The 21804-nt window shown below is 34.9% G+C and overlaps 1 protein-coding gene across 1 annotated transcript in view; it reads left to right on the top strand.

Moving 5' to 3' along the window:
• NYAP2 (neuronal tyrosine-phosphorylated phosphoinositide-3-kinase adaptor 2) overlaps positions 1-21804 on the top strand; it is a 294403-nt gene that overhangs the window by 266420 nt on the left and 6179 nt on the right. The gene's annotated exons all lie outside the window — the stretch shown is intronic.

Raw genomic sequence — 21804 nt, 5'->3', positions numbered from 1 at the left:
GTGTGACTGGTTTAATCTTCTACCCGCACCACTAAAACTTTCTCCATATCAGCAAGAAGGCTGTTTCACTTTTTAATCATTCAAATATTAAGTGCAGTAACACTTCTAATTTCCTTTAAGAACTTTTCCTTTGCGTTCACAACTTGGGTAACTGTTGGCAACAAGAAATGTGGCATTTGGCCTATATTGGCTTTTGACATGCCTTCTTCACTAAGCTTAATCATTTCTACCTTTTGATTCAAAGTGAGAAATGTGCAACTTTTCCTTTCACTTGAGCACTTAGGAGCCATTGTATTGTAGGGTTATTAATTGGCCTAATTTCAACATTGTCATGTCTCAGGGAAGAGGGAGGCCTGAGAAGAAGAAGAGAGATAGGGGATATTTGGTTGGTGGAGCGGTGAGGACACATAAAGCATTAATTGATTAAGTTTGCCATCTTATATGGGCATGGTTCATGGTACCCCCAAGCAATTACAATAGTGATATCAAAGGTAATCACAGATCACCATAAGCAGATATAATGTGTTAGTCTGTCCTCACACTGCTGTTAAAGACATACCCAAGACTGGGAAGAAAAAGAGGTTTAATGTACTTACAGTTCCACATGTCTGAGGAGGTCGCACAATCATGGTGGAAGGCAAGGAGGAACAAGTCATGTCTTACGTGGATGGCGGCAGGCAAAGAGAGAGCTCTTGCAGGGAAACTCCCCCTTATGGAACCACTGGACCTGGTGAGACTTATTCACTATCATGAGAACAGCATGGGAAAGATCTGCCTCCATGATTCAATTACCTCCCAGGGAGTCCCTCCCACAACACGTGGGAATTCAAGATGAGATTTGGGTGGGGACACAGCCAAACCAGATCACATGATAATACTGAAGAAGTTTGAAATACTGTGAGAATTATCAAAATGTGACACAGAGACAGTAAGTGATCACATAATGTCGGAAAAATGGTGACAACAGACTTGCTTGACAGAGGGTTGCCTCAAATCTTCAATTTATTAAAAAACATGCAATGTCTATGAAGCACAATAAAGCAAAGCACAATAAAACGAGGTAAGCTTATGTAACCATTTCCTTAGAAAAACACACACAGTCTGTGGATTATTGCTGTGCATTCATTACAAACTACACTTTTTAAATGTTTCTTTAGGCAGTGATAGGTGATATGGCTCTTACCTTGACCACTGTGAATTAAATTAATGCCTTATGCTACGGTCATATAATCCTTTGGGGGCTAGGATTCTGGTATTAGTATTAATGAGCAATTGTTAGATCTGCAGGATAGTCAGAAAGCAGTCTTCTTTGAGAAATGATACGTGGTAAAACAAGAACATTGAGCCTGTGACTCCAGCAGTAGTACCTCCTATCCACTCTTCCCTGGCAGGGAGTATGAAAAGAACAAAGCAGTCTGTAGTCCTATGTGTACTCACTACCAACAGTCCTCTGTTTCCCTTTTATCTTGGGTACAATGACAAAGCAGGCTCTCTGTTCCTGACCCAGATGGACTTCAGAACTGTAGCTCACAAATTTGCCCTGTGATGAGCAGAGGACCCCATTCAGGGCTGAGGAAATCAGGTGAAGCCACAAAGCTTAGAGTCTTATATCTCCTGAGCTGAGTCCAAAAGAGTTTCAGTAAGTAGCTTTCTGTTCTGAGAGCTGTGGGGTAGAGAGAGAGAGAGAGAAAAAAAAAAAAAGTAAAAAACTTTCATTTCTTCTGGCAGGACTTTGATGAGGAGACTGGGGACTTGAAGAGAATGTAACTTGTATAGTGTTGGGGCTTTGATTATATATTAGGTTGTGGTATTTGGAGTTGGGGGTTAAAAATGTGTTCTGACATGCAGTACAAAGAAGGCCTATGTTTTCTGGCGTTTGCAAGTGAAATTAATTTCAGAATAGCTGAGGGTTTACTAGTTCCCCTCAGAAGAGTTTAACATCCCTTTACCTAGAAGCTTTGCTGTGGCTGTAGGAATGGTTACTGTATTTGGAAAAATTGACAAGAAATCTTTGTGTTTATATTTGCCCATTGGGACTTTGACTTGTGAGTACGTGAGGGGCAAACGTGTGTTAGGGTGCTATAGTGATTAGCGGAGAAGCTAGAGACATGCAAAATGAATCAGCAGAGGGTGCAAGAAAACTGCGCTCAATCCAGAATCACTGTGCTATGACCATGAACCCCAACATGTCATTGCTCTGTGGATTTTTCTCCTTTCCTGAAGACCAGGAAGCCCCTCAATATTTGTCAAAAGTGGAACATATGTTTTATCACATATCCTGAATCTCATCTGTTTGTAGATTCTCCTGGAAGCAGTATGTTGAGAGAACAGGAGATTAAATTTGGTCACAATAGGAGTGTTGGGAAGATCTGTCGATATTTGCCAAAGGCATGAGGTCACCAGTATTCAGGGAATTTGAAAAGGGGGTGTATTTTGAATGTTGTATTTCCAGTAACATACTGATTTTAGAGTAGATCTTGTATCAGCAAAGTGAGGGGCAAGTCCCCAGTCTTATGCGTCAACAGGAAAGAAAGAATGAAATTCTTAATATCTATAGTAAAATGAAAGATGATTCATTACTACCTTCTCAAATTATTTAACTAGAAATTTTTTACAAGCCAGATACATCATAGTAGTGATTTTTCATAACTTATTGTTTACTAGTGGTAAAAGAGTTTCCATTGCACTTTTTAAAAATTTCAACTTTTATTATAAAGTATACATGTCCAGGTTTATTACATGGGTAAATTGTTGATGCCGAGGCTTGAGGTCCCAACAATCCCATCACCTAGGCAGTAAGCACAGTAACCAACAGGCAGTTCTTCAGCTCACATCCCTGCCTCCCTCCCTTCCCCATCTAGTGATCCCAGTGTCTATTGTTCCCATCTATACATTCAAGTGTGTTCAGTGTTTGGCTCCAACTTATAAGTGAGAACATGCAATATTTGACTTGCTGTTATTGCAATAGCTTGCCTAGGATATTGGCCTCCAGCTCCATCCATATTGCTGCAAAGGACATAATTTTGTTCTTTCTTATGGCTTCCTAGTATTCCATGGTGTATTTGTACTACATTAAAAAAAATCAAATCCACTGTTTATCGGCACTTAGGTTGATTCCATTTCCTTGATATTGTGAACAGTGCTACAATGATTATTTTTGTTGTTACGATGATTTTTTATTGTGCATGTATCTGATAGAATAAATTGTTTTACTATGGGTATACACCCAGTAGTGGAATTATTAGCTCAGTTGGTAGTCCTATTATAAGTTCTTTGAGAAATCTCCAAACTGGTTTCCACAGTGGCTGAACTAGTTCTTATTCCCACCAACCACATATAAGCATTCTCTTTTCTCTGCACCCTTGCCAACATCTGTAGTTTTGTGGTTTTTTAATAGTCACCATGCCAACTGATGTGAGATGGTAACTCATCATGGTTTTGACTTGCATTTCTCTGATGATTAGTGATCTTAAACATTTTTGTATATGTTTGTTGGCCACTTTTGTGCCTTTTTTTGAGAAATGTCTATTCATGTCCTTTGCCTATTTTTCATTGGGATTTTTTGTTTTTGTTTTTGGCTTGTTGTAGATTCTGGATATTAGACCTTTGTCAGAGGCACAGTTTATGAATAATTCCTCTCATTCTATATGCTGTCTGTTTACTCTGTTGGTAATTTGTTTTGCTCTGCAGAAGCTCTTTGTTTAACTAGGCCCCACATCAATTTTTGATTTTGTTGTAATTGTTTTTGGGGACTTAGTCATAAATTCTTTGCCAAAACCTAGATTGAGAAGGGTATTTCCTGTTTTCTTTCTCCTAGGATTTTTATATTCTGAGGTCAGACATTTAAATCTTTAATTCATCTTTAATTATTTTTCACATATAGTGAGAGGTAGGGGTCTAGTTTCATTCTTCTGCATATAGCTAGCCAATTCTCCCAGCACCATTTATTGAACAGAGAATCCTTTCTCCATTGCCTATTTTTGTTAATTTTGTTGGGGATTATATGGTTGTAGACTGGGCAATTTACAAAAGAGAGAGGTTTAATGGGACGTACAGTTCCACATGCTTGGGGAGGCCTCACAATCATGGTGAAAGGCAAGGAGGAGCAAGTTTATCTTTCATGGATGGCAGCAGGCAAAGAGAGAGTTTATGCAGAGCAACTTCTATTTTAAAAACCCTAAGGTCTTGTGAGACCCATTCACTATCATGAGAACAGCACAGGAAAGGCCTACACCTATGATTCAATCATCTCCCACCAGATCCCTCTCACAACATGTGGAAATTATGGGAGCTACAAGATAAGATTTGGTTGGGGACACAGAGTCAAACTATATCAAGTACTATGCTGTTTTGATTACTGTAGCTTTATAGTATAGTTTGAAGTCAGGAAATGTAATACCTCTAGCATTATTCTTTTTGGTTAGAATTGCTTTGACTATTTGGGCTCTTTTTTGATTCCAAATGAATTTTAGAATAGATTTTTCTAATTCTGTGAAAAATGATATTGGTATTTTGATAGGGATAGTATTGAATGTGTAAGTTGCCTTAGGCAGTATAGCCATTTTAACTATACAGATTCTTCCAACCCATGAGCACGGAATAATTTTCTATTTATTTGTGTTATCTCTGATATTTTTTGAGCAGTGTTTTGTAGTTTTCCTTGTAGAGATCTTTCACCTTCTTGGTTAGATGGATTTCTATGTATTTCATTTTATTTGTGGCTATTGTAAATGGGATTATGTTCTTGATTTGGTTCTAAGCTAGAATATTATTGGTGTATAAAAATGCTACTCGTTTTTGCACATTTATTTTGTATCTTGAAACTTTCCTAAAATTATTTATCAGTTCCAGGAGCCTTTTGGTGGAGTCTTTAGGGTTTCCTATGCATAGAATCATATCTTTGGCAAAGAGAGAATAGTTTCACTTCTTTTCCTGTTTGGATGTGTTTTATTTATTTCTCTTTTCTGATTTACCCTGGCTAGGACTTCCAGTACTGTGTTGAATAGAGTGGTGAGAGTGGGCATCCTGATCTGCTTCCAGTTCTCAAGAGGAGTGGTTCCAGCTTCTGCCCATTTGGCATGATGTTGACTGTAGGTTTGTCCTAGATGGTTCTTATTATTTTGAAGCACGTTCCTTCAATGCGTAATCTACTGAGGATTTTTATCACGAAGGGATATTGTATTTTATTGAAGTCTTTCTCTGCATCTATTGAGATGATCATATGGTTTTTGTTTTTGATTCTGTTTGTGTGGTGAATCATATTTATTGATTTGTGTATGTTGGCCCGACATTGCATCCCAGAAATAAAACCTTCTTGATCATCTTAAATTAAATTTTTGAGGTACTACTGGATTTGGATTGTTAGTATTTTGTAGCGGTTCTTTGTGTCTATGCTCATCAGGGATATTGGCATGAAGTTTACTTTTTTCATTGTGACTCTGCCAGATTTTGGTATCAGGATGAGGCTGGCTTTGTAGAATGAGTTAGGGAGAAACTCCTCCTCCTTGAATTTTTGGAAAAGTTTCAGCAGGAATGATGTCAGTTCTTCTTTGTGCATATGATAGAATCTGGTTATGAGTCCATCTGGTTCAGGTCTCTTTTTGGTTAGTTGTTTTTTTCAATTACTGATTCTATTTCCAAACTTTTTATTGGTCTATTCAGGTTTTCACTTTCTTCCTGATTGAATCTTTGGAGGTTGTGTGTTTTCAGGAATTCATCTATTTTGTCTAGATTTTCTGATTTTTACATAGAGGTGCTCAGAATAGTCTCTGAGGATCTTTTGTATTTTGTAGGAGCAGTTGTAAGGTCATCTTTGTCCTTTCTGATTGCGTTTATTTGAATCTTCTCTTTTTTCCCCCTTTGTTCATCTAGCTAATGATCTATCAATTTATTTACTCTTTTGAAGAACTAACTTGATTTCATTGATCTTTTGTATGAACTTTTGGGTCTCAGTTTCATTGAGTTCTTCTCAGATTTTATTTATTTATGTATTTAATTCTACTAGCTGTGTGGTTGGATTATCTTTTTCTAGTTCCTCTCATTGCATCCCTTACGCTTCACAAAACTTAGGACCAATTAATAGCAGTATCTTTGAAGATAAAGTTCTTTCAGTCCTTTTTCTAAAATTTTATTGGAAGAAGGCAATATTTTCTTCAATATGCTGCATTTTATTAAAGAAAGTAAAAATAAAGAGAAAGACTTTGTTTCTTTCTTGGATGTTACATATACTTGAATTGCATGATAAGGTATGAGATACAAGGTTGAGGGGCCAAGAGGTATTTCAACTGAAATACTAATTTACGAAATGCATTGCCCATGAAGCAGTGAGATTGGATGTAAATGTGCAGATATATGGAATTTCTGGGTTTAATCCTGGCTCCATTATCCCCTTGCTGAGTTTCATGGACAAATTATTTAACCTTTCTGACTCAGGTGCCTTATCTGAAAAATGGAGGTAATTAAGATGAGCTGTAATTAGAGTCCTAAAGAGTAGAGGATAATGGTAATTTATGATAAAGTAGATTGATGACATCACTGGTTTTCTTATCATTGTTCAGTCCTCAAAGGACAATGAATACATTATTGTATTCTTATCCCAGCTAAGAAAAAGAGATTAAGTATATTGTATAAGAAACTTGGCAAGTATTGTTCAGGGGAAAATGTAGCTTAACAAATATGGACATAGTAACAATTGCTTTTGGAATCATGTTCTCACTTTTGAGGAATGCTTTATAAAAGTAAGTACTTTATTTTAGGAAAAAAAGGTAGAAAAGAAAATATTAATAACACTGTAGAATTTGAAGTCATGGTCCTAGAACAAAATTAAAACTAACCACTGAGATGTTTTGCATTAATTATATATGGTACAGAGAGCATCTTGGTATTTTCAACAATATTATCTAGAATGATCATTAATGCACATGATAATTGTATTTAATTGAAGTAATTCTATTTTTTCCAACAGAATTTCAAACAACGTTTAAATGTTGCGATCACGTTGGTAATACATTCTCATTTGCAGAGTGGAGTTTCTAATTATTTTATTTTATTTTATTTTTAAATTTAATTTAATTTTATTTTATTTTGTTTTATTTTATTTTTTGAGGCAGAGTCTCACTCTGTTTCCCAGGCTGCAGTACAGTGGTATGATCTCAGCTCACTGCAACCTCCAACTCCCTGGTTAAAGCGATTCTCCTGCCTCAGTCTCCGGAGTAGCTGCGATTATAGGCACGCACCACCATGCCCAGCTAATTTTTGTATTTTCAGTAGAGAAGGGGTTTCACCATGTTGGCCAGGATGGTCTTGATCTCCTGACCTTGTGATCCACCCGCCTCGGCCTCCCAAAGTGCTAGGATTACAGGTGTGAGCCACCGTGCCCGTCTTATTTTTGACTTTTATCTTTATTCTAATTTGAAATAATGTATTTGCATGTAGAATAGATGAGATAATCTATGAGACAGATAGCACCGGGTTTAACATACTATGACTGTTCAGTTTCCCTCTTCACACTTTCCCTTGTTGCATATTTCTCACGCACAATCAATGAGAGCTTGGATTCATCAGTTTAGCTACTCACTTGCTCCAAGGCATCAAATCAAAATGTCAGCAGAAGTCATTAAATGTTGTTTTTATGAAAATTGAAAAAAGAAGTCTCTCCCTTGTTAAGCAAGGATATCTCTGGCAGAATGTAATGTGTTGCTTAAGTTTAGAAGTATAAGAAAAACTCTCAGTATTCTTATAAGAGAATACCAATAAAACCTAAGAGTATGTAGTTGATTCTTGTTACACCTAGAAAGGGGTTGCAATCTTATAGAGTAGATTCTGTCCAACTACGAATGCCAAGTGTGGCACTGCTCCCTGCATTATCCTACAGGCGATCATTTGCATTTTTCTAGAGTTCTAGTGTTCAGTTTTCTCAAGAAATTCTTTTTAAAAATAATTAAGGAATGTTATGATAAGTAAATCTTGTAAAGATAGTCATTGCAACTTATATTTATATAACTTTATTATAAGGATATGATATATTTCATTGAACATATAAAATCAAATTTAATACAGACAAGTAGTTTTATTTTTTATAGCAGAAAGCTGAGGTAGTCCATAACTTCCCCAATGTCCCCTCTAATACAATTCTATTCCTTGAAAACAAGAGATTGATTATTGGCTATCAAAAGATCAGGGTTTGTTTGGTAATTCTGAACCTATGCGTTCAGAAAAAAACCAAAGCATATGTAAAGAGTTTCTCTCATCAGTTATATTGCAGGGCAGTTCCATAATTAGATATTTATCCATCCATAAAAGTCTTTTTAAAGGTATGATGTGTATACTATTGGAAATTATTATTCTAAACCATTTCACCCAGGATCTGGCTGTAGCTATATAAGAAAATTAAATAGACTACAAGTAGTCCAATAACAATATATTTCCTCACACTCTGTGTGTGTGCGTTTTATACTTGTGATTGTGCATTAGGTAAGTAACACACTTATTGCAACAAGTATAACCCAAAATTTTAGTGCTTCTTCCCTTAAAAAATGTTTCTTAGTCACATAAGGTGTAACAGTGTTCCTGGTTGATGGATGTTCCAGATTGTTGGACAGATCTGGGCTCCTCCCAACTTGTGGCTCTGCCATTCCTGAGAAACTCTGACTGTTCTACTGAATCTGCTGTTTCAGGCTCATAGATGAGAGGCAGGGGACAGAAAGAAGATCACATATGAAAAATGATTATCTGTCTATCCCAAGAGAGACACAAAGTCAGAATTCAGTTATAAGGCCATATGCAACTGCAAGAGAGAAGGTCCTTAATAAATAATTATTGCAGACATAAATGCATAAATCCTGACAACAGCAATGGGCCAAAAGCAGATGGAGTGATCACTGATATGTCTAATATCTTAGGGCTTGTGGATGGGTTACTACATTCAGAGAGAAGCAGTGGAGCTTTACAGATTCTGGAATTAGATCTGGCTATTCCATTCACTGACATTATTTCTTTGGGCAAGTGATATAACTCCACCAAGCCTCAGTTATTCAATTTGTGGAAGAGAAAGAAAGTGAGCACTTTTGGTCACGTACTGTTTTCCAGGAATGGTGGTAGATACATGATATAAAATACCCATAATCTCACTGCATTTATGCACAACCCCAACTGCATGAGCCACCACAGCCAGCCAAACAGGCTGCGTTTTATACAAAACACAACTGTGAGTGTGATATGTTCCACAGTTTGGACCCACTGGTCCGTTCTAACCTGAGGCCAAGATAAGTGATGTGACTTGCCCAGAGCTAGCAAAATAACTGGCTCCAGAACAGAATTTTTGGGATTGCCAGTGTGTTTCTTCTTTTATAACATACTTAACGCTCATTTTGGGAAATGCATTCTAGTGGAGAAAAAACATATTTTACAGGTACTTCTGCAGTTCAATTCAAAGTTATAAAAACTCAAAATGTGTTTTAGCTGTTTAAGCAATTATTATTTAAGTCCGTTCTTGAGTATTAGTATATTTTGCTTGCCTATGAGCTTCCTTTTCTTTTGCTGAATAAACCACATTTACTGAGAAGTGGCTCTCCTCATTTATCTGCAGTCAAGCCCATATATGCTATTAGAAACCAATATTTTATAATGAAATGAAACTTGAAATTGTATTAATGCTAATGTAAATGATTCAGAGAATATACTTAGTGAAAGATATCAATACCTTTGTTATAATTGAATTTTATCTTGTAATACTGCTTGTTCCTTCAGGGACTATCTCTTTAGAAGGCCTTCTATTTATAGAATTCTTGCTCATTTAAAAACATATAAATTAGGAATATACTCAGAGGATTTTTTCTTTATTACAAACAATTAGCTCAATCAATTAATAGCTGAAATTGTAGTTGTAGTCATTACTAGGTTTAATTACTGAGAAATAAGTTATGTCTTCTTTATTGGAAAATAATATATCACATTTTTTTCTATAGTCATTTTTACTCTCCAAGGGCAAAGACTTTATAATCATAAAACAGTCAAAAGTCAAATCAAGAATCATATATTGCTTTTTAAAGCTTAGACCATGGTTCTGTATGTGTACACAAACATAATTTTAAAAATATATTTTAGCATGAATCTTCTGAAAAGCCTCATTTTACAATGTAATATATAAGTATGTTGCATCACATGTCACTTATGCTTATTTTAGATATTCTTCACAACTTTATACATATTTCAATGGAACAAAACTTTTAGCCAATTTCAGACACACAATAATTAAGTCACAAATCAACTCTTTCTCATACAATGTTATGATTTTTTCTGTCATTTTATTTTCCTGTACCTTTCCCCATAATAATTTACTTATTACACCTGTATGTTTGCTCTGTATACATGCATAAAGAAGCAAATACCATGTCACTCACGCCTCGATGGATGGTGTGCTGTTTAATGGGAAGGTTTTCACTGTATGTCTGGTCATAGTCTTTCACCAGAGAACATGTACTAAATCATATACGCTTCCATTTTGCTCTTTGCATTTGCTTCTAAGAGATACAAAGTTAACATTCTATTCTGCTTTTGCATTAGTTGTCATCTTGTAATATACAAATGTGATATATTTTCTAGATTTTGAAATTTCATTATCTAAAATTTCACTACAGCAAGAGTTTGTAAAATGATGGTTTCGTGCAACTAGCCACTTATTTCATGGAGGGATGAAAACCATTCCTGACGTTTTTCCCTGGTGAAGACTTTTCTCCCTGGCTTTTTCTCCTAATACAATTCAGTGTATCAGTTAACACTTTTATGTAACCCAAGAGACACTAACATCTCACCATACTTGCGAATATACTTACAGAAGCATAAATATGTATGGAAGGATTATTGTACTATATTTGTCTGCTACCGCGAAACTGAGGAAAACAGCGTTTACTGAAATGATCCGCAGTGTGGCTGATGAAATAAAATTTAAAAAATTTACCTTCAGTGGGTAATGTATTTTCAGTACACAAGTATATGGATGTTCTATCAGTGAGTAAGCTATTTGGAGGTGAGATAAGATGGAACAGGCATAGTGATTACACAGTGCCTTGCCCACTGTGAGGAAACACTGTGGTTATTGTGCCCACAATCTTGATAATAATGAAGATGAAGACAATGGTAGTGATGACAACAATGACAAATAAAAAGGTCAAAGTTTCGTTTATCCATCAGAGTTTTTATTAATAGTTTATAAGTCCTCTTATCTTTCAGCAGCAAACTTAACAGCTTTTATTTAATCAAGTGCACTTCCCATGTCATGGGCTATAGGAAGGGAAATAATTGTGTTTGTGTGTATGAGTTTCTAATAAGAACTGCTTTACTCACAATTAACTGTGAGGCAATCTGCTATAATACTGAGTGAAGTTTTTATTTAGCATGTGATATATTTAGTCTTGAATTGCAATTCTAATTCTGCCTTCTATTAGGCATGTGATGTAATTTAATCTGTTCAAGCTTCATTTTATAATCTGAAATATAGCAATAGGTAGAGCATGCTTAAGGGTTATTAAGCTTTAAGGGAATTGAGATACATTCAGGGTTCATAGAATGCCTGGAACATGGTTATGTGCAATAAATCATGGTTGTTGGTATTACTACATTGTTGATATCACTATGTTTATTTTATAGATTGTGACAATCCTTCCCTCCAAAGTCACGTGATAAAAGGTGCATATAACTTGCCAATTTATCTTAGAACTTTTATGATGTCACTGAAGAATGTTTTGGGATAATTCCTTTAGATCAATCAAAAATCTCAATATATGGCACCTTATTAACTTTAGGCCACCACTTTTTCTTGGATGATATTATTGACATAAATATTCTTTAGGACACTTTTGCAATTTTATTTCTTAAGTAACATTTTAACTAAGAGACCTGTAAAATGATTCAATGATTTAATTATAAATGTATAATATATGCACATATGTGTAAATATGCATACAGATACATGCATACATTTATAAATATATGCAGAATGGATAGACTGTTCTTGAAATAATTTGCTAAGACAAAAATCTGTCTGACTTCTTCTCTCAAAATCTCAGTTGATTCTTTACTTGCGTGTTGTGCCCTAAGTATGTATGGACAGAGAATGGGAAGGATCAGATCTTGAAAAAATGTTTCTGTGCCCTTTTGAGTGAGTACAACCTCTTATCATTTTTAACTAGAATTTGGGTATCTCTCAAAATGTGATGCTCTGCCTATCATCCATCAGAATCACTAGGAAGCCTAATAAAACTATAGCTGCTTAAGACCCACCTTATCTAAAATTAGAGTCACATTCTCTGACATTGGTGCCTAAGAATTTGCATTTTAATAAACTCACAAGGGAGTTGCATACTTCCTTGGTTGAATGCATGCTAAGGCTTAGGGAGCATTAATTTGTGTCTCAACTTCAGCCAAAGGGCCGAGGATTGATGTCCAGAGTTTGAAAAAGAGATGTTCTCAGCCATAGAACACCCAGGTGTGACTCACATGGCATTGAGGACTGAGTTTCAGGTTAGATGCCTCCTGGGGTTTACAAAGCCCAGGCAATATTTTTGTTAACTTTGTACAATTTGAGGTATTGTTGGATTCAGTTGAGCCAAAGTGGAATGGACTCATTCGTGAAATCAAGGATTTCAAAAGCACCTTTCCTGAAAATACTCAGAAAATGTTACACTTAGTGTGATCCATTTGTTTATGCATTCATTTATTTTATGAACATTTATTGCAAAATTTTACTCTGTTAAAAGCTAAGAATACGAAGATTAATAATGGAGTCCCTGTCTTCAAAGAGTTCATTGCCTACTGGGGTAGACAAGCTTATATTTTTAGGAGTGTCCACTTTCAGTAGATGCCAAATTAGGATTAAAATCTTCTTCTCAAGAAACCTGAGGTTTTATTATTTTCATTTTACAGGTAAAAAAATGAAAGGTTAGGTAACTTGTTCTGATCTCACATACAATTAAGTGATAAAAGCCAGGTCATCTTATCCATTTTATTCATCTTATACTGTCTCTTCAGAAAATAGAAAATCAACTTTTTTTTTTTTTTTTTTTTTTTTAAGATGGAGCCTCGCTCTGTCACCCAGAGTGGAGTGCAGTGGTGCAATCTTGGCTCATTGCAACCTCTGCCTCTAGGGCTCAAGTGATTCTCCTGCCTCAGCCTCCCTAGTAGCTGGGATTACAGGCATGCACCACCAAGCCTGGCTAATTTTTGTATTATTAGTAGAGATGGGGTTTTGCCATGTTGGCCAGGCTGGTCTCGAACTCCTGACCTCAAGTGATGCGCTCACCTTGGCCTCCCAAAGTACTGGGATTACAGGCGTGAACCACTGTGCCTAGCTTGAAAAGAGAACATCAAACACACACACACACACACATATTTAAAAAGGGATGTGCCTTGTATTAGGAGCTTGAAATAAGTTATAGTTGTCACTGTTCAGCATGGTAGTTGAAACCAACTTTCATCGCTGAAAGTAATTTGTGAAATGGGTCTTCCTTAAAGGATATCACTGTAAAATGGAAGCATTAGATGTTTTCCTCATTTTAGAAGAAGAGAAAATGAGCAATAGATGTGGATTTGAAACTGTTTTTCTTTATAATCACGTAATTGTAAGTCTTATGCATTTATAACTTTTAAATCTTCTTGATGAGTGACTTTTATGTAATTGGTAAGGTAAGCAAGCCCAGATACATAAAAATAAATATATATAACCTCAAATATCAACATGTGATGTTTGTTATTATGTGCCTGGCAATTGATCAGAGACTGTACATCAAGGGTGATTTTTAGATCTAGAAGAAGAAGAGCAGGAGTTAATGTGTACCCATGACTTTGCATTCAAAAGCAACTCTGAAATCAAGACATGGTTCTCATTTTATCAATATATCTGTATCTCAAAACTAAATTTAGACATGGGAAATAAACACTGCAATTCCAGTACATGCTTCAGGGGTAGACTTGCCTAATAATTTTTTCATAAAACATATGTTCTGAGTCATCAGTACTGATAAATGAGGGAGAATTATAAGGGGACAATTAAAGAAATACCTGATCAGTAGATTAGAGTTAACGATGGAAAAAAGTACAGGAGAAAGACTATGGAAAAACCTAAAGCTATGACAAAGGTGCATATTACTTCAAATAATATTAAAGTCTGAAAGTTAGGTACATTTTATATATAATCCCTAGTTGTCATGTTATTCAAGAAAGCTGGATGAGTAACTTATACAACATCATCCAAGTGAGATTGACAGCCTAAAATCAAATCTGGCCAATGGAATTGAAAAGTCCCTACTATTTTGGTATTACCCACTTAGATTATCTGTTCAAATAGCTTCATTTGGCCTTCATAAAAAGGGGGAAAATTATTTAGTGCAGAATCATGTTCCTAGCCTTGAATTTATACTTTTTAAAGTGGCATAAATGGTATCTATAATTAATTGTAAATCCACATGAATTATTTTACTGTTCCTTTTAAACATTTCGTGTAAAATATTCTGAGAAGTAGTGTTGCCTCTATATGTTTCCAAAATATCAATTATTTTATAACAGATACATGGGTCAAATATGCTCATTAAAAAATGCTTTTTTTCTGTGTAATGGTCATTTGAAAGACTTGTGATTTGTTAACTAAGGAAGCAATTTTATTACTGAATATGCTGACAAGTGCAGAAAATCATAATCCTTTCAGCTCTGTGTTATATCAATTTCAAAAGATTTATTGAGGGCTATGTTGTTGTCTAAATCATGTCAAGTTGACCCATACCTTCCAAAATATAGTTGAAATAAATTCACTAAAACTAGAGGGAAAGTTCTCAAATTAAACTTATATTTTTCAGGTTAAGTCACCACAGTAACACATCACAGGCAACTAAACAACCTCTGCAGGGTTATTAAAAAGAGTTGACTTAGTATTAACTCTCTTATCTATACAATTTTATCAGTTTATCTCTTTAATTCTAACATACTGCTTTTCCTTCTAATGATGGAATTATAAAATATGTAATTGACATATATAGAATAGAGAATTTTTCTAAATTAATTTCTGTAACTGATTTCAAGTCTAGGTTTCATCATTTCTGGTTTATCTAATGGGCCCAACTCAATATGAAAAATATCGTAAGCCCGTGTGAATCAATACTCTTGATTTTGTTTTATAGTTGTTTATATAGAACCAATACTAACATGATCTTTTTCTGCCTTCTATCAGACAATTCTAATAGAGACTTATTTTAAGGATCAAATGATCATTTACTTAGTTGAAAACACGTTTAGGAAAGAGTGTGATGTTAGGGTAACAGTAGTTTGTTCCAAAAACCATTTACCAAGGTTCAGGTAAGCGGAAATTTAACAAGTTTTTAGACGTTTAATTAAAATTATTTTCTCACTTTTTACAGGTCTAGCATAGTATTTATTTGACCTTTTCAGATAGTTTATGCATCATAGCAAAATGGTTAGTTATAATTTTATTATTTTTCATCTTACATAATAGTTCAGGAGTGAGTGCTTTTTTTTCCCCCTGTTTAGGGACAGGTTGTAAAACTTCTCAGCTCTATGAGCCTGTGGTCTCTATCCCAGCTACTCAATTCTACCTTGTACGTCAACAAATAGGTCAATCTGTGTGCCCCAAATCTTGATTTATATATACCACCATTTGAATTACATGTAATTTCCATGTGTCATGAAATATACTTCATTTTAGTTTTTTAACTATTTAAAAATATAAAAACAAATTATTGCTCATGGACAGTACAAAAACAGGCAGTGGGCTGTATTTGGCCAGTGGGTTGTAGATTGCCGACCCCTATCCATTATCTTGAAGATATATGTAAAAAAGCCATGGTGTTTACGTGCTTATTTTTTCCTGTATGTTTTTATAATTCAAAAATCAACCTCTTTGCCCACTACATGGGAAAGGAAGAACATTTTCAATGAAAGCAATAACAACCCTGGCTGACTTCATGGCTCCTAAAGACAGGGCGAGCACAGTTGCAGGCGAGTCGCGACCTCTCATAATTTCTGAAGATGTTGGCTTCCCTTGTTGAGTCACACACACTGGATTTCATGCCTTCTCTTCCTTGTTCCCTCACCAATGCTATCCATGCTCTCCCGGAGAAACTTCCCTTAAAGAGAAAATCCAGAGAACTTTGAGAACTTCCGCTTCCTTTTCAGCCAGGTTAAACTTACACTCCTTATGCAGGAAATGACAATTTCTCACAAAACTGGCAATGCAAGTTGGAGAGGTTGGCTCAGAAACAGCAACACAGGACTGACAATGTTGCCCCAGATCATCTGAAAAGTAGTATTGATTGCTGTGCCTATGGTTCAAGAAATGAAATTTTACTCTCACAACAAGGCTCAAGACTCCCAGCTGAAATTAATTCCAAGGTTAACAAGGCGCTTGCTTGGCATTGTGCTGTGTCTCCTAGGCCTTTGGTAGATGATTGTTTTTTCCATGCTAACTAACGAGGCGCAAAAATCAAAATCAGTGGAGATAGGCATGCTTGTATTGGTTTTATTTTGGTACCATTTTCAATATTGAAATGCTCCAAGTGCTTATTTCAGAGTATTTTTTTTTTCTCTTGATGATTTATCTACTTTGGAAAATTGAATATTTTAAATACATAGTATGGAGATTTATTATTGCACTGCATTGATATTACTTTGTTTTTTGGAGAAAATATACTCTTAATCTCAGGAAGTAATTAATTTTATTTCCTAGAGAAAGTAATTATTGAAGTGAACTAAAGGTTCTTTCTCATTTATGTTACTCCTCATGCATTGAAGGATCATTAGATGAGATGGTTATAATATATGGGGCTTTCTCCATTTATATGCTTTAGCTCTCTGCCTTCTACAACCACGTAAAGTGTGAAGTGTGTAACAATATGTTTTACATATATATACACACACATACAGTACAATATCCATAAGATGTATATGTGAAGCATATATAAATTTATATACTATGTATGTATGAATTATGTACCAATATTCATTCAATATACAGTATTTAGGAAATTCAGAGATATTCGTGTCTTTTCAATGTCACACAATGATCAGGATCCCAATCAAGTCATTTAGCTCTTTTTATGATACCATGTTGCTTCCTTTTAAAGAATGAAAGATACAGTTAAAATCAAGATTTGAAAAGAATATAGTCTCTTCACTTGATCTTTAAGCATACACACACACACACACAAACGTGTACACAAACACGTGTGTGTACATATATATTTTTAATTTTAAAATAGTGTTTTTAATTTACAGAAGAGTTCCAAAGAGTGCACAGTGAGTTCCCAATATTCCACACCCATTTTCCCCCCATTGTTAATATCTTACATTATCATGGTTCATGTGTCATGACTAATGAACCAATATTGATAGCATCATTATCAGCTTAAATCCATACTGTATTCCAATTCCCTTAGTTTTTAATCCAATGTTCTTTTCCTGCTCCAGAGTCCCTTCCAGGATAGCATGTAAATTAATTACACTTGGTCATTGGGTCTCCTTACCCTTCTCTAGGCTGTAACAGTTTCTCAGACTTTCCTTATTTTGGATGACCTTGGCAGCTTTGAGGAGTACTGGTGTGGTATTTTGTAGACTGTCTCTCAGTTCGGGTTTCTCTGGTATTTTCTCATGATTACAGTGGAGTTACGGGTTTTGAGGAGGAAGATGGCAGGGGTAAAAGTGCCTCTGGTCTCATCACATTATACCAAGAATACATACTGCCAGTATAATTTACTACTGTTGATCACCTGTAGGGGGTGATGTTTGCCAGGTGTGTTGTATGTTTGGGGTGCTAGAACAGAACACTATAAACTACAACAGTTAGTTATTTTTCACAGTTCTGGAAACTGAGAAGTTCAAGAGTGGGGTGACAGCATGGTTATGATCTGGTGAAGAGACTCTTCCTGGTTGCAGACTGTTGACTTCTTGCTGTTTTGGCACCATGGCTGAAGGGGTGGAAGAGCTCTCTTGGGTTTATTGTATAAGAGTATTAGTCCCATGCACCTCCCAATCACCTTGAGGAGGTCCCACCTTTTAGTACCATCACCTTGGAGGTTAGGATCCCAACATAAGAATTTTAAGGGGGCACAAACGTTCAGACCATAACACTGGGTTCCTCCAATGTATAGTTACTTCCCTCCTCGCTTTCCATACTGTACTTTTTAGGAAGAAGTCACTGTGTGTAGCCTACATAAAAGGGGTAGAGATTGAAATTTTACCTCCTAGACAGGAAACTTCACTTGATTTTATTTCCATGAACTTATTATCCAAGGATATTGCTTCTGCTGAATCATGCTGGTATAAAAATCTTGTCCTAGAGATGTGTGTTCATACTAATTGAACAATTGTCCTACTGTTATCTTTTGATGTGTACTTACCTACTAATGTATACATTTTTTCTTTTCTTCATGGGATAAACAGTATAATAAATGCCTTTGGATTAAAGATAAGAAATAAGGCCATTGAATTAAATAACTAAATTAGAAGAATTTATTTACTGGGCTTGGTTTCAAATTTGTTGTAATAGTTAATTCCCAGAGTTCTTTCAGTTCCAGGGAGAGGTGGAATGGGATTTTACACGTCTTTTTTTTTTTTTTTTCTTTTAAGAATATGAAGAATTTTGTGATAAAAGAAAATAGAAAAGCGATGCAATTATTTATGAGTAGTGTTCTTAACATACTTCATATACTTGCTAAACATGCTATTTATTATATCCAAAACAATGAATGAAAGCATGACATCTTACTATCAGCAAAACATAATCTGTAGATATATTTTGGGGGTGATTCAATGATGCAGATGGCTACAGTAGTAACATTGAAGTTTGATTTTGAGAATTAAAAAGACTATGCACCAAAACATGTGCTATTTAAAAATAAATGTGGGAAGCAGATATATCTTCCTACAATATGATTATATTCTATGTTTATTTATCACATCTTAACAGAAATATTTTTGGGGGAGTTTAAGTGGAAACAAATTGATGGCAGATATTAAATAAGGAGATATTTTCTAGAATCTATATATTTGTTAAGATCTTTTTAAATATATGTTTATATTTTGAATTGACAATCTTCCAGCAACCTGAGTTTGAATTATCGTCTTATACCTAGCCATCTTTCATGTATTGGGTAATGCTTTCTTCATGGAATTTTATATATTGGGCAAAACTTTCTCACTCACTGCACATGTCTCCAAAAGATGAGTTAAATGTTATGGAGTAAGTCTGGAAAAAAGTATTTTCTTTTCCTAGTATTTCAGACCATTCTATCCATCTATCCAACTAGTTAATGTAAAAGAAAAATCTAAAGAATAAAATTCCAAGCTTTATCATTTTTATTCTTATTCCTCTATTCTTTAGAGTTTTCAGAAATGTATTCTCAATAAATTTACACACCTCTGTAGCATACATTTCTGTGTGACACAAAATACATATTTTATGGATAATACCGTACACTGTGTATACATATATGAAATGTTATGCAACTATGAAATATATCAGTGACCCTGTTGTCAAAGGAATCCAGAAAAATTATGTTTCAGTTGCACGTACCAATTTATGCCATAAAAATATTAAAGGGAATTAAGTAACACATGACTTAATGTTTGTGTAGAGAAGTAAATAAATAGATAAATTTAATAAAAAAATTAGAAGTGATGCTGTAAGAAATATTGGGCCTTAAAGAAGTTTGGAGGTTTTGCAATGATGTTGAAATGTATAGAACCCAGAATATTTTACTAAGAAGATTATCTGGATTTTATTTTATTTTTTTGAGAGACAACAAAAACTGTTCTATGATGGTGGCTTCTATTTAACTGATAAAACTTTTGCTGAAAGCCTAGGACTCTGTTCTACATGTTGGGACCACCGAGACGAGTGAGATTTGAAGCCTGTCCTCTGGGAATTCTGTGTTATAAATTTCATTATGACAGTTTGTAGTCACTCAATAAATTTTTCTTGTATTTTCACCAAAATAGAGTTACTGCATTTTTATTGCACAGATTATCATGTTATGAAATATTGTAAGTCTTTTGAAAAATTTCTGAGCCACTTTGACAATATCCTGTTGGAACACAAACTTATTCATTAGATTAACTCAACAAACTCCTAAAATTTTGTTTAAAAAGTGAATGCTTATGTCTATGGTCCTGAGCTAGGAACTAGAGGACACTAAAAGGCATAAAATACAGCCCATCTTTTCAAGGAACTTTCTGTCAAATTAGGCACAAGCTAGATATTTATCTGAAAGTATCATCTTCTGGGCTCCAAGTCCAAGCTAGTAACTTTGATTTAATTATTTAATAAACAGTTTTTATTCACTGATAAAGTCACAAATATAGTTGTATTTTTGAGTAGCATCTGGAAACAGTAATACAAATAACAGTAACTATAATTATAATTTATAAGTAAAATTCAGGTGATGGAGCATAATATAATAGAAAGAATGTCAACTTTGGAGTCAGACAGACCTGAGTTTGATATAGGTCTGTATCATTTATTAGCTATGACCATGATCTAGTTTCTTAAACTTTCTGAGACTTAGTTTTGTAATTGTAGCACATAGATAAATTCTTTCAGTGTGGCTTGGAGGATTTAACATAAAATAGAGCTCTTTGCACATGTCTGGCAGAGTGTAGGTATGGAAAACTGCTAGGTATTCATCAGTGTTAGGATACTGAGACTTAGGCAATGCTTTACTGTTTTTTAAAATGAATTGACCTGCATCATCCTATTTAAACCTCACACCAAATTTATCAATTCACTCATTCAGATAAAGAAGTCAGGAAGCCTAGTGACCAATGGAAATTTGACACATGAGGATTTAAATCCATGTTTTCTAGGTCTAGGACCTGCCCTCTCCCTAAATGATTAGGAATTGTGAGAATTTGATTTAGTTTTGTTCACACCAAAATCTACCTGCCTGGTTTTAGACTAGATATGTAACTTCCTCATCTGTGCATAGAGTGTTGTACTAATCCATGCTCCCAATTCTTTCAGTTCTATGTATACATACATTGAGAGGCAGCATAGTGTAGCTGTTAAAAGTATGAGTATTGGGTATAAACTCTTGGGTTCAAATCTTGACTCTGCCATTTGTTGGCTCTGTAACTTTGGGAGAGTTACCAAATCACTTTAAGTCTCATTTTATTCATCACTATGGGTTAATAAATAGTAAAACTTCAGGGCATTTTGGTAAGGAATAGATGAATTAAACTATGCAAAGTACTTAGCATGAAATCTGATATAGAGTAAGCATTATGTAAGTATTTGCTGTAATTATCACCCTAAATTGTAACAGCAAGTTCAATGACTTCAAGTGCACTATTTTAATGCTTCAAGTCATAGAGTAGATTTGCTTTAACAATTATGTGGAAGCTTCCACAACCTAGCTGAGTTCATGGGCCCAATTTTATTGCCGCCCTTGTGTGACAGACTCAACACGCTAGCTCTGTTCCAAAGAACAGTTACTGGTAGACATAGTGCCACATATACCTGGAAGCAGTGGTATAATATTTCAGGTGTCCAGTAATATATACATATGTGTGTGTATGTATCAATATATAGTCTACACTGAACTTTCTCCTGGTAACCAACTTGACCTCATGAATCTATTTTTCCAAGTTTTTGAAGTTGATTAGGATCCTTGTCATTGTGACTATAGGGACCAATGATTCTAATGTAGAGATTTGCTGAAGCATCAAAAACTATGGCAAAAACTTCTTTGCAGGAGAAATATTTAAGCGTTTACATTCTAAGTGTATGATGTGCACTTAAAATCATTT

Source organism: Trachypithecus francoisi, unplaced genomic scaffold (assembly GCF_009764315.1).
Source record: "Trachypithecus francoisi isolate TF-2019V2 unplaced genomic scaffold, Tfra_2.0 Lachesis_group13, whole genome shotgun sequence".
NCBI classification, from domain to species: Eukaryota; Metazoa; Chordata; class Mammalia; order Primates; family Cercopithecidae; genus Trachypithecus; species Trachypithecus francoisi.
The sequence above is the reverse complement of the archived record's forward strand: the minus strand, read 5'-3'. Positions and strand labels throughout refer to the sequence as shown.